Source organism: Chrysoperla carnea, assembly GCF_905475395.1.
Source record: "Chrysoperla carnea chromosome X unlocalized genomic scaffold, inChrCarn1.1 SUPER_X_unloc_111, whole genome shotgun sequence".
NCBI lineage: Eukaryota > Metazoa > Arthropoda > Insecta > Neuroptera > Chrysopidae > Chrysoperla > Chrysoperla carnea.
Window position 1 is genome coordinate 1 of NW_025408058.1, and position 13,682 is coordinate 13,682.

Sequence of the window (13,682 nt, forward strand, 5' to 3'; positions counted from 1 at the left end):
GAAAAAATTTTATTATAAATTAATATACTATTATATTTTTTATATATACAAGTTAAGAGTAACAAGTATCGATAGGAGATTATCGAATTTATAACTAATAAAACATTTCGCCTTAATCAAAGAAAATAAAGATTTTGCTATACCATTTTTTATACTTTCAATAAATAATTTATTATTAAATTTTTATTATTTCATTTATTTTTTAAAATTATTAAAAATATTTTTCTAATAATTATAAGCGTACATAAACAAGTAGTAAATGTAAAATGAAAATAATAAAGGTAATGTAATGCATTTGCATTACACTGATTTACGATATATATTCCGCGATATCCTTTATTATATTTAAAATTAATAATATTGATATACTAATAATAGATATATTCAAGCTATTAATATATAAAATTTTATATTAAATATGATATTAATAATTGTTTATTTTATTTTTTTGTATATATAAAAATAATTTACTCTTATTTAAAAAATTTGATGGCTCTCTTAAAAAGAGAGCCGTTTTTATATGTTGATGTATTTTTATGTTATCAATTAAATAATATTTTCGATTTATTTATTTTGAACTTGTATATTTTGTAACAGCTTTAGTACCTTCACTAACAGCGTGCTTTGCCAATTCACCAGGTAATAATAATCGAACTGCGGTTTGAATTTCCCGACTTGTGATTGTTGAACGTTTATTATAATGTGCTAAACGTGATGCTTCAGCAGCAATACGTTCAAAAATATCATTAACAAAACTGTTCATGATACTCATAGCTTTACTAGAGATACCAGTATCAGGATGCACTTGTTTTAATACTTTGTAAATGTAAATTGCATATGATTCCTTGCGCTTCCTCTTCTTTTTCTTATCACTCTTTGATATATTTTTTTGAGCTTTGCCAGCTTTTTTTGCTGCTTTTCCACTTGTTTTTGGTGGCATTGTTACAAACAATTAATATACACAGATAGTTACAGAACACCAGTCAGTATATGTATGAGCGTGTCGTGTATACAACTAGCGTATTATATACGCGAAGATGGATATAACAATAAAAATGAATACTACTCTCTGATTGGCTAAAAATAATACTATAAGGTGATTGGTTTATTTTTAAAGTTTTATATTTTATAAATATTATAAATTAAAATACCCAAATAACATTTTAAACATTTATGTTACAATCCCCGTAACGTACACATCTGTGTGATTATATTTACAAAAAAAAATATTAATTAAATAAATTTATTCGCTATGTCTGGACGAGGTAAAGGTGGTAAAGTAAAGGGAAAGGCAAAGTCAAGATCAAGCCGAGCAGGATTACAATTTCCTGTTGGAAGAATTCACAGATTATTACGAAAAGGAAATTATGCTGAACGAGTAGGTGCTGGTGCCCCAGTATATTTGGCTGCTGTTATGGAATATTTGGCTGCAGAAGTTCTCGAGTTAGCTGGTAATGCTGCCCGTGATAACAAAAAAACACGTATCATTCCACGTCATTTACAATTGGCAATTCGTAATGATGAAGAATTAAATAAATTATTATCTGGTGTAACAATTGCTCAAGGTGGTGTATTACCAAACATTCAAGCAGTGTTATTACCAAAGAAAACTGAAAAGAAAGCATAAATTAAAAACATTGCATTAATTTTTATAATAATAATACATCGATCATAGGCCTTTTAATAAAAGGCCACAAATTTATTTAAAATAAGAGTAAAAATTATTTTTATAAATAATATATTATAATATTTTTTTAAAGAATCAATTTAAATAATTATAAATTAATGATTCTTTTTTTTTTTTTCTTTTTTTATATGTTATTATGGAAATAATTCATCATATTATGATGACATTTAGGTAACATATTATAAGAATATTCATAAAATATTATCAAAATAATATTGTATTATGATGATATTTAGACAAAATATTATAAGAATATACACAAAATATTATCAAAATAATATCATTAGATAACAAAACTGTTCATGATACTCATACCTTTACTAGAGATAAAAGTATCAGGATGCACTTGTATTAATACATATTATCACAACATCACAAAATATTTTTTAAAAGGAAAAATTTTTTTAAAATTATTATAAAATTTGATTGAATTAAATTTCAATTTATTTTTTTAATAATTAAAGAAAAAAAAAAAACAAAGCATATAAACTTTCTATTGAAAATGTTATTTTAAACTAGATGGCCAAGTGAACTTCGTTACACAAACAATATATGACGTATTCGTTATTTAAATAATCAGTATCCTTTGATATTATATCAATACGTTACTCTCTTCTTTTGATACATATTAATAAAATTTCAATTTATAAGATTTTATGTCAATTATATAAATAATATTATAAATTTTCTAAATACATAAGTTAAGTAACAAAAAATTTGAATAACAAGATAAATTTATATATTATGTTTTAATACTCGATACTATAATATATCGCATCCGTTACCAATTATTCGGTATCCTTTGATTTATACACAGAATGAACTAAAAATATATATCAAATTTATTTTATTTATTTATATATTTAATATTATTATTATTATTTTATATTACAAAGTTTCTTAACGAAGCTTACAATGATTTCTCATATCGTACTTAACAAAATTATTTAGATCATATAAAATTTAAATTGTTAAAAAATTTGTATATTTATTATTATTATTATTTATTTTTATTAAAATTACATAACATAAAATTAATAATATTTTAATAATTATATAAATTAATTCTTATTTAAAATAATCTTATATTAATCTCAACAAATACTCTAATAATATATTTTGTCATAAATTTTTTTATATTTAAAATAAATATTATAATATATAAATACTTATATCAGTATAAAATTTCTTTATATAATTATGAAAAAATTAATTTAATAGTTAATTATTGATATTAATGCATAAATAAAAGTATTTTCTAATGAAATATATTTTGTCAATGTTCGATTAACACATTTCATAATAATACGTTTTCATTATTGACAAAAAAAGTTTTTCTAAAAATGAAATCTTATACTATAATATATATATTTATATATTAAATTTTTTAATTATTTATATACTAATAATTTATAATAAATCGATATTAAATAAAAAATAAAAATATATACTTTTTAAGTTTACCTTAAAAATATTATTGTTTTGTATGATTGAAATAATTAATATTAAACTATGTTTATTAATAATTGTTAATAAAAAAATTAAATATATTTTAATTTATAAAATAAATATTATTATTAAATTTATAATTTATTATTTTATATATTATAGAAATTGAAAAAATAAATCATGTTTACTACGACAGTAAATTAGAAATACTATTTAATTTTTATGTGTTTTCTACATGGTACTTTGACTTACATAGGGACTTATATTATTGTGAATAATGATATAATTGAAAACCTTTATTTTTTATTTGATAGAATTATTATATTTTATCATTTAAATATTTATAATAAATACATTATTTTTATAAAGTAAAAAAATATGGCCGAAGAAAATTCTACAGCTGTTGCAGCAACTGCGGTTACTGCTGCTTCTACAACACCAACAAAAAAAGCAACAGCTTCTGGTGCTAAACGTACAAAACAACATTCAAAACCAACACATCCACGTACATCAGAAATGGTTGTTAACGCAATTAAAAATTTAAAAGAACGTGGTGGTTCATCATTACAAGCAATTAAAAAATATTTAGCTGCAAATTATAAAGTGGATTCTGATAAAATTTCACCATTTATTAAAAAATATTTAAAAGCTGCTGTAACTGAGGGAGCCTTGGTACAAACTAAAGGTAAAGGTGCATCTGGTTCATTCAAATTGGCTGCTTCCGCTTCATCTAATTCTTCAGCTAAATCAAAAGTATCCAAAAAAGAAAGTGGAGCAAAAGGTTCAGCAAAGAGTGCTAAAAGTAAACGGGCACCAAAAGAAAAGAAAGCCACAACTACATCATTGGCAGCCAAAAAGCCTAAAGCAAAAAAAGCGACTCCATCATCATCAACTGCTGCTAAAAAAGTTACTGCAAAATCATCAGCGGCATCAAAAAAAGCACCAGTTAAAGCAAAACCAGCAAAAAGTACAAAATCCGCTGCCAAAAGTAGCCCTGCTCGTAAACCGAAAGCACCAAAAGCTAAGAAAGCTTCTGTTGCCAAATCATCTCCTACAAAAATTAAAAAAGCAGCACCAAAAAAGAAATGATCTGTTACTTTAATAATATATTGAAATATTTCATTATTTTTGCTAAAAAATGAAAATAACATAGGCCTTAATACAGGCCACAAATTAATATTTGATAAGAGTAAATTATTTTTTGTATAAATATTTTATAAAATAATAGTTAAGAAACATTTGCCACAGTCAGTACCACGGATGGGTGGCCACTTGAGAATACTGTGTGCGGTTGCATTTTTATTTAAAATATATGGTATAATAAATAAGTATATATTTAAATTGATTACTTCATTGAAAATTTTAATAATATACTTTAATATTAATGATATTTATGAAAAATATATATTTGTAAAAATTTTCATTTATTACTGGCAACAGCCATACCACGTTGAAAACACCGGTTCTCGTCCGATCACCGAAGTTAAGCAACATTGGGCACAGTCAGTACTTGGATGGGTGACCGCTTGGGAACACTGTGTGCGGTTGCCTTTTTATACTAAAAATATAAATTATTTTTCTTCTTTTCTTTTTTTTTACACACCATATATAAATATATGTTATTTAGAAATGTAAACCTTTTATATTATTCGTCAACAAATAAATATTATTTTTTGTATAAAATTTTATTGCATTTATAACTCATATCATGGTTACTTTAAAGCGAGAAGTTTTTTTAATATTTCAAATGAATATAAAATAATATAAATTTTATGAAATTTATTTATTTTTAGAAATAGCAATCGCTTATAATTATAACAAAATTTTAATAATGTTTAATTTTATTTCAATAATTTATATATATATATATATATATATATATTTTTTAATAAAAATAATATACTCTTATTTAATAATATATGTTGGTCCTATATATAGGACCGAAAATATTTCTTATTTGTTTTTTTTTTTTTTAAATTGTCATTTAAAACGCTTATGCACGTTCTCCACGAATACGTCTTGCCAATTGTATATCCTTAGGCATAATTGTAACACGCTTTGCATGAATTGCGCATAAATTGGTATCTTCAAATAAACCTACTAAATAGGCTTCACTAGCTTCTTGTAATGCCATAACAGCTGAACTTTGGAAACGTAAATCGGTTTTAAAATCTTGTGCAATTTCACGTACTAAACGTTGGAATGGTAATTTACGAATTAACAATTCAGTACTTTTTTGATAACGACGAATTTCTCGTAAAGCTACTGTACCAGGACGATATCTGTGTGGTTTTTTTACTCCACCAGTTGCTGGTGCACTTTTACGTGCAGCTTTCGTTGCTAATTGTTTTCTTGGTGCTTTACCACCAGTTGATTTACGTGCAGTTTGCTTGGTTCTAGCCATTTTCAAATAATAATGTTTTTACAAAAAAACACACAATTTTAAAAATTATATTCGACAATTTGATACTACAAAGTCAAATGTTTAAATGCGAAATAAATGTGTTGTATTTATATTTATATGAAATTTCAAAATTTTTGTTGTCATATCCTATTGGATAGCTATCAGAGTATGGACTAATCAAATTGTATAGGCGTGGCTTAAAAAATCTTTAATGCTTTATATAAAAAGGCACAATTGTACCGGCGCTCACATACATTACAATACTTGTGAGGTTAACACACGTGTTATCCGTTCGTTAAAATATTGTAAATAATTTTTTATTAAAATGACTGGCAGAGGAAAAGGTGGAAAGGGTCTTGGAAAAGGGGGTGCAAAACGTCATAGAAAAGTTTTGCGTGATAATATCCAAGGTATTACAAAACCTGCAATTCGTCGTTTAGCACGACGAGGTGGAGTAAAACGTATCTCTGGTTTAATTTATGAAGAAACACGTGGTGTACTTAAAGTATTCCTTGAAAATGTTATTCGGGATGCTGTTACATATACTGAACACGCAAAACGTAAAACAGTTACAGCTATGGATGTTGTATATGCATTAAAACGACAAGGTCGTACTTTGTATGGTTTTGGAGGTTAAGAAAATATAATAATTTACTTAAAATATTTAGTAAATTTATTAAAGAATATTTAATACATCCGATAAATTTAAACAGGCTTTCCTTTTTGGGAAGCCACTAATTTTATTTATATAAGAGTAAATAAATTTGTTAATAAATATAACATATTATATAATTTGTTTACAACAAATTATTTTGTTTATAACATACATTACCAAATATTTTTATTTATTTTTTTTTTTTTTATTGTAATATATCTGCAATAATAAATTATAATTTGTATATTATCTATTTTATTTTACAATAACTTATTGAATTTTTGAAAAAATTTTATTATAAATTAATATACTATTATATTTTTTATATATACAAGTTAAGAGTAACAAGTATCGATAGGAGATTATCGAATTTATAACTAATAAAACATTTCGCCTTAATCAAAGAAAATAAAGATTTTGCTATACCATTTTTTATACTTTCAATAAATAATTTATTATTAAATTTTTATTATTTCATTTATTTTTTAAAATTATTAAAAATATTTTTCTAATAATTATAAGCGTACATAAACAAGTAGTAAATGTAAAATGAAAATAATAAAGGTAATGTAATGCATTTGCATTACACTGATTTACGATATATATTCCGCGATATCCTTTATTATATTTAAAATTAATAATATTGATATACTAATAATAGATATATTCAAGCTATTAATATATAAAATTTTATATTAAATATGATATTAATAATTGTTTATTTTATTTTTTTGTATATATAAAAATAATTTACTCTTATTTAAAAAATTTGATGGCTCTCTTAAAAAGAGAGCCGTTTTTATATGTTGATGTATTTTTATGTTATCAATTAAATAATATTTTCGATTTATTTATTTTGAACTTGTATATTTTGTAACAGCTTTAGTACCTTCACTAACAGCGTGCTTTGCCAATTCACCAGGTAATAATAATCGAACTGCGGTTTGAATTTCCCGACTTGTGATTGTTGAACGTATTATAATGTGCTAAACGTGATGCTTCAGCAGCAATACGTTCAAAAATATCATTAACAAAACTGTTCATGATACTCATAGCTTTACTAGAGATACCAGTATCAGGATGCACTTGTTTTAATACTTTGTAAATGTAAATTGCATATGATTCCTTGCGCTTCCTCTTCTTTTTCTTATCACTCTTTGATATATTTTTTTGAGCTTTGCCAGCTTTTTTTGCTGCTTTTCCACTTGTTTTTGGTGGCATTGTTACAAACAATTAATATACACAGATAGTTACAGAACACCAGTCAGTATATGTATGAGCGTGTCGTGTATACAACTAGCGTATTATATACGCGAAGATGGATATAACAATAAAAATGAATACTACTCTCTGATTGGCTAAAAATAATACTATAAGGTGATTGGTTTATTTTTAAAGTTTTATATTTTATAAATATTATAAATTAAAATACCCAAATAACATTTTAAACATTTATGTTACAATCCCCGTAACGTACACATCTGTGTGATTATATTTACAAAAAAAAATATTAATTAAATAAATTTATTCGCTATGTCTGGACGAGGTAAAGGTGGTAAAGTAAAGGGAAAGGCAAAGTCAAGATCAAGCCGAGCAGGATTACAATTTCCTGTTGGAAGAATTCACAGATTATTACGAAAAGGAAATTATGCTGAACGAGTAGGTGCTGGTGCCCCAGTATATTTGGCTGCTGTTATGGAATATTTGGCTGCAGAAGTTCTCGAGTTAGCTGGTAATGCTGCCCGTGATAACAAAAAAACACGTATCATTCCACGTCATTTACAATTGGCAATTCGTAATGATGAAGAATTAAATAAATTATTATCTGGTGTAACAATTGCTCAAGGTGGTGTATTACCAAACATTCAAGCAGTGTTATTACCAAAGAAAACTGAAAAGAAAGCATAAATTAAAAACATTGCATTAATTTTTATAATAATAATACATCGATCATAGGCCTTTTAATAAAAGGCCACAAATTTATTTAAAATAAGAGTAAAAATTATTTTTATAAATAATATATTATAATATTTTTTTAAAGAATCAATTTAAATAATTATAAATTAATGATTCTTTTTTTTTTTTTCTTTTTTTATATGTTATTATGGAAATAATTCATCATATTATGATGACATTTAGGTAACATATTATAAGAATATTCATAAAATATTATCAAAATAATATTGTATTATGATGATATTTAGACAAAATATTATAAGAATATACACAAAATATTATCAAAATAATATCATTAGATAACAAAACTGTTCATGATACTCATACCTTTACTAGAGATAAAAGTATCAGGATGCACTTGTATTAATACATATTATCACAACATCACAAAATATTTTTTAAAAGGAAAAATTTTTTTAAAATTATTATAAAATTTGATTGAATTAAATTTCAATTAATTTTTTTAATAATTAAAGAAAAAAAAAAAACAAAGCATATAAACTTTCTATTGAAAATGTTATTTTAAACTAGATGGCCAAGTGAACTTCGTTACACAAACAATATATGACGTATTCGTTATTTAAATAATCAGTATCCTTTGATATTATATCAATACGTTACTCTCTTCTTTTGATACATATTAATAAAATTTCAATTTATAAGATTTTATGTCAATTATATAAATAATATTATAAATTTTCTAAATACATAAGTTAAGTAACAAAAAATTTGAATAACAAGATAAATTTATATATTATGTTTTAATACTCGATACTATAATATATCGCATCCGTTACCAATTATTCGGTATCCTTTGATTTATACACAGAATGAACTAAAAATATATATCAAATTTATTTTATTTATTTATATATTTAATATTATTATTATTATTTTATATTACAAAGTTTCTTAACGAAGCTTACAATGATTTCTCATATCGTACTTAACAAAATTATTTAGATCATATAAAATTTAAATTGTTAAAAAATTTGTATATTTATTATTATTATTATTTATTTTTATTAAAATTACATAACATAAAATTAATAATATTTTAATAATTATATAAATTAATTCTTATTTAAAATAATCTTATATTAATCTCAACAAATACTCTAATAATATATTTTGTCATAAATTTTTTTATATTTAAAATAAATATTATAATATATAAATACTTATATCAGTATAAAATTTCTTTATATAATTATGAAAAAATTAATTTAATAGTTAATTATTGATATTAATGCATAAATAAAAGTATTTTCTAATGAAATATATTTTGTCAATGTTCGATTAACACATTTCATAATAATACGTTTTCATTATTGACAAAAAAAGTTTTTCTAAAAATGAAATCTTATACTATAATATATATATTTATATATTAAATTTTTTAATTATTTATATACTAATAATTTATAATAAATCGATATTAAATAAAAAATAAAAATATATACTTTTTAAGTTTACCTTAAAAATATTATTGTTTTGTATGATTGAAATAATTAATATTAAACTATGTTTATTAATAATTGTTAATAAAAAAATTAAATATATTTTAATTTATAAAATAAATATTATTATTAAATTTATAATTTATTATTTTATATATTATAGAAATTGAAAAAATAAATCATGTTTACTACGACAGTAAATTAGAAATACTATTTAATTTTTATGTGTTTTCTACATGGTACTTTGACTTACATAGGGACTTATATTATTGTGAATAATGATATAATTGAAAACCTTTATTTTTTATTTGATAGAATTATTATATTTTATCATTTAAATATTTATAATAAATACATTATTTTTATAAAGTAAAAAAATATGGCCGAAGAAAATTCTACAGCTGTTGCAGCAACTGCGGTTACTGCTGCTTCTACAACACCAACAAAAAAAGCAACAGCTTCTGGTGCTAAACGTACAAAACAACATTCAAAACCAACACATCCACGTACATCAGAAATGGTTGTTAACGCAATTAAAAATTTAAAAGAACGTGGTGGTTCATCATTACAAGCAATTAAAAAATATTTAGCTGCAAATTATAAAGTGGATTCTGATAAAATTTCACCATTTATTAAAAAATATTTAAAAGCTGCTGTAACTGAGGGAGCCTTGGTACAAACTAAAGGTAAAGGTGCATCTGGTTCATTCAAATTGGCTGCTTCCGCTTCATCTAATTCTTCAGCTAAATCAAAAGTATCCAAAAAAGAAAGTGGAGCAAAAGGTTCAGCAAAGAGTGCTAAAAGTAAACGGGCACCAAAAGAAAAGAAAGCCACAACTACATCATTGGCAGCCAAAAAGCCTAAAGCAAAAAAAGCGACTCCATCATCATCAACTGCTGCTAAAAAAGTTACTGCAAAATCATCAGCGGCATCAAAAAAAGCACCAGTTAAAGCAAAACCAGCAAAAAGTACAAAATCCGCTGCCAAAAGTAGCCCTGCTCGTAAACCGAAAGCACCAAAAGCTAAGAAAGCTTCTGTTGCCAAATCATCTCCTACAAAAATTAAAAAAGCAGCACCAAAAAAGAAATGATCTGTTACTTTAATAATATATTGAAATATTTCATTATTTTTGCTAAAAAATGAAAATAACATAGGCCTTAATACAGGCCACAAATTAATATTTGATAAGAGTAAATTATTTTTTGTATAAATATTTTATAAAATAATAGTTAAGAAACATTTGCCACAGTCAGTACCACGGATGGGTGGCCACTTGAGAATACTGTGTGCGGTTGCATTTTTATTTAAAATATATGGTATAATAAATAAGTATATATTTAAATTGATTACTTCATTGAAAATTTTAATAATATACTTTAATATTAATGATATTTATGAAAAATATATATTTGTAAAAATTTTCATTTATTACTGGCAACAGCCATACCACGTTGAAAACACCGGTTCTCGTCCGATCACCGAAGTTAAGCAACATTGGGCACAGTCAGTACTTGGATGGGTGACCGCTTGGGAACACTGTGTGCGGTTGCCTTTTTATATTAAAAATATAAATTATTTTTCTTCTTTTCTTTTTTTTTACACACCATATATAAATATATGTTATTTAGAAATGTAAACCTTTTATATTATTCGTCAACAAATAAATATTATTTTTTGTATAAAATTTTATTGCATTTATAACTCATATCATGGTTACTTTAAAGCGAGAAGTTTTTTTAATATTTCAAATGAATATAAAATAATATAAATTTTATGAAATTTATTTATTTTTAGAAATAGCAATCGCTTATAATTATAACAAAATTTTAATAATGTTTAATTTTATTTCAATAATTTATATATATATATATATATATATATTTTTTAATAAAAATAATATACTCTTATTTAATAATATATGTTGGTCCTATATATAGGACCGAAAATATTTCTTATTTGTTTTTTTTTTTTTTAAATTGTCATTTAAAACGCTTATGCACGTTCTCCACGAATACGTCTTGCCAATTGTATATCCTTAGGCATAATTGTAACACGCTTTGCATGAATTGCGCATAAATTGGTATCTTCAAATAAACCTACTAAATAGGCTTCACTAGCTTCTTGTAATGCCATAACAGCTGAACTTTGGAAACGTAAATCGGTTTTAAAATCTTGTGCAATTTCACGTACTAAACGTTGGAATGGTAATTTACGAATTAACAATTCAGTACTTTTTTGATAACGACGAATTTCTCGTAAAGCTACTGTACCAGGACGATATCTGTGTGGTTTTTTTACTCCACCAGTTGCTGGTGCACTTTTACGTGCAGCTTTCGTTGCTAATTGTTTTCTTGGTGCTTTACCACCAGTTGATTTACGTGCAGTTTGCTTGGTTCTAGCCATTTTCAAATAATAATGTTTTTACAAAAAAACACACAATTTTAAAAATTATATTCGACAAAATTTGATACTACAAAGTCAAATGTTTAAATGCGAAATAAATGTGTTGTATTTATATTTATATGAAATTTCAAAATTTTTGTTGTCATATCCTATTGGATAGCTATCAGAGTATGGACTAATCAAATTGTATAGGCGTGGCTTAAAAAATCTTTAATGCTTTATATAAAAAGGCACAATTGTACCGGCGCTCACATACATTACAATACTTGTGAGGTTAACACACGTGTTATCCGTTCGTTAAAATATTGTAAATAATTTTTTATTAAAATGACTGGCAGAGGAAAAGGTGGAAAGGGTCTTGGAAAAGGGGGTGCAAAACGTCATAGAAAAGTTTTGCGTGATAATATCCAAGGTATTACAAAACCTGCAATTCGTCGTTTAGCACGACGAGGTGGAGTAAAACGTATCTCTGGTTTAATTTATGAAGAAACACGTGGTGTACTTAAAGTATTCCTTGAAAATGTTATTCGGGATGCTGTTACATATACTGAACACGCAAAACGTAAAACAGTTACAGCTATGGATGTTGTATATGCATTAAAACGACAAGGTCGTACTTTGTATGGTTTTGGAGGTTAAGAAAATATAATAATTTACTTAAAATATTTAGTAAATTTATTAAAGAATATTTAATACATCCGATAAATTTAAACAGGCTTTCCTTTTTGGGAAGCCACTAATTTTATTTATATAAGAGTAAATAAATTTGTTAATAAATATAACATATTATATAATTTGTTTACAACAAATTATTTTGTTTATAACATACATTACCAAATATTTTTATTTATTTTTTTTTTTTTTATTGTAATATATCTGCAATAATAAATTATAATTTGTATATTATCTATTTTATTTTACAATAACTTATTGAATTTTTGAAAAAATTTTATTATAAATTAATATACTATTATATTTTTTATATATACAAGTTAAGAGTAACAAGTATCGATAGGAGATTATCGAATTTATAACTAATAAAACATTTCGCCTTAATCAAAGAAAATAAAGATTTTGCTATACCATTTTTTATACTTTCAATAAATAATTTATTATTAAATTTTTATTATTTCATTTATTTTTTAAAATTATTAAAAATATTTTTCTAATAATTATAAGCGTACATAAACAAGTAGTAAATGTAAAATGAAAATAATAAAGGTAATGTAATGCATTTGCATTACACTGATTTACGATATATATTCCGCGATATCCTTTATTATATTTAAAATTAATAATATTGATATACTAATAATAGATATATTCAAGCTATTAATATATAAAATTTTATATTAAATATGATATTAATAATTGTTTATTTTATTTTTTTGTATATATAAAAATAATTTACTCTTATTTAAAAAATTTGATGGCTCTCTTAAAAAGAGAGCCGTTTTTATATGTTGATGTATTTTTATGTTATCAATTAAATAATATTTTCGATTTATTTATTTTGAACTTGTATATTTTGTAACAGCTTTAGTACCTTCACTAACAGCGTGCTTTGCCAATTCACCAGGTAATAATAATCGAACTGCGGTTTGAATTTCCCGACTTGTGATTGTTGAACGTTTATTATAATGTGCTAAACGTGATGCTTCAGCAGCA

The 13,682-nt window shown here is 23.9% G+C and overlaps 2 non-coding genes across 2 annotated transcripts; both read left to right on the forward strand.

The window, feature by feature from the left end:
• The first annotated feature begins 4,568 nt into the window (after positions 1–4,568).
• On the forward strand, positions 4,569–4,687 carry LOC123303634. The gene has a single exon (XR_006535738.1). It is a non-coding gene; the product is annotated as a 5S ribosomal RNA (ribosomal RNA).
• A 6,357-nt stretch (positions 4,688–11,044) lies between these two features.
• On the forward strand, positions 11,045–11,163 carry LOC123303635. Its single transcript, XR_006535739.1, has one exon. It is a non-coding gene; the product is annotated as a 5S ribosomal RNA (ribosomal RNA).
• The last annotated feature ends 2,519 nt before the right edge of the window (positions 11,164–13,682 follow it).